Below are 538 nucleotides of genomic sequence, written 5' to 3'. Positions count from 1 at the left end.
CATGCTCAGCACAGGATACCCCTTTGCTTCTCCAGCCTAGGAACTGCTGAGCAGGTGAAGCCCACCCAGACTGCAGGGCCCCGCACTCCAGGAGGAAATAATCATTTGGTACCTGTTGTTGGAGCATGTGGCCTGTGGACTCTGGAAAGCTCCACACCCTCTCCAGCCCGCCCGCCCCTTGGGCCCTTGCCCTGTCCAGTCGGTGTGGGGCACTCTCAGCCCAGCCTGCGTCCAGAGCCCAGAACTCTCCGTGACCTCCCCCTCTGCCCACGTCAGCGGCTGCCACCCATGGGCGGTGCCTCCTGGGCCTCCATTTCCTCACTGCTCTCCCCAACTCAGCTTCCACTCGCCAGCCTCCGTCCTTGTCTCCTGGAATAACCGCCCACCACCCTGCAGCCCCTCTAGCTTCCCTGACACGCACTCACCCCTTCAGGGCCTTCATCCTGGGGACCCTCTGCCACCTTGAGCCCCCCTACAACCCACAGACCCAAGGGGACTCCAGCACTCCTGACAGCCGTGCTCACCAACCTCAGTTGCC

The 538-nt window shown here is 63.2% G+C and overlaps 1 protein-coding gene across 5 annotated transcripts in view; it reads right to left on the bottom strand.

The window, feature by feature from the left end:
• The window catches only part of EPHX1 (epoxide hydrolase 1, microsomal (xenobiotic)), a 37,641-nt gene that overhangs the window by 1,882 nt on the left and 35,221 nt on the right, over positions 1-538 (bottom strand). The window lies entirely within an intron of this gene.

The sequence above is a fragment of the Bison bison genome, unplaced genomic scaffold (assembly GCF_000754665.1).
Source record: "Bison bison bison isolate TAMUID 2011002044 unplaced genomic scaffold, Bison_UMD1.0 scf7180017864317, whole genome shotgun sequence".
In the NCBI taxonomy this organism is placed as follows: domain Eukaryota; kingdom Metazoa; phylum Chordata; class Mammalia; order Artiodactyla; family Bovidae; genus Bison; species Bison bison.
This window is presented reverse-complemented; position numbering and strand designations above follow the sequence as displayed.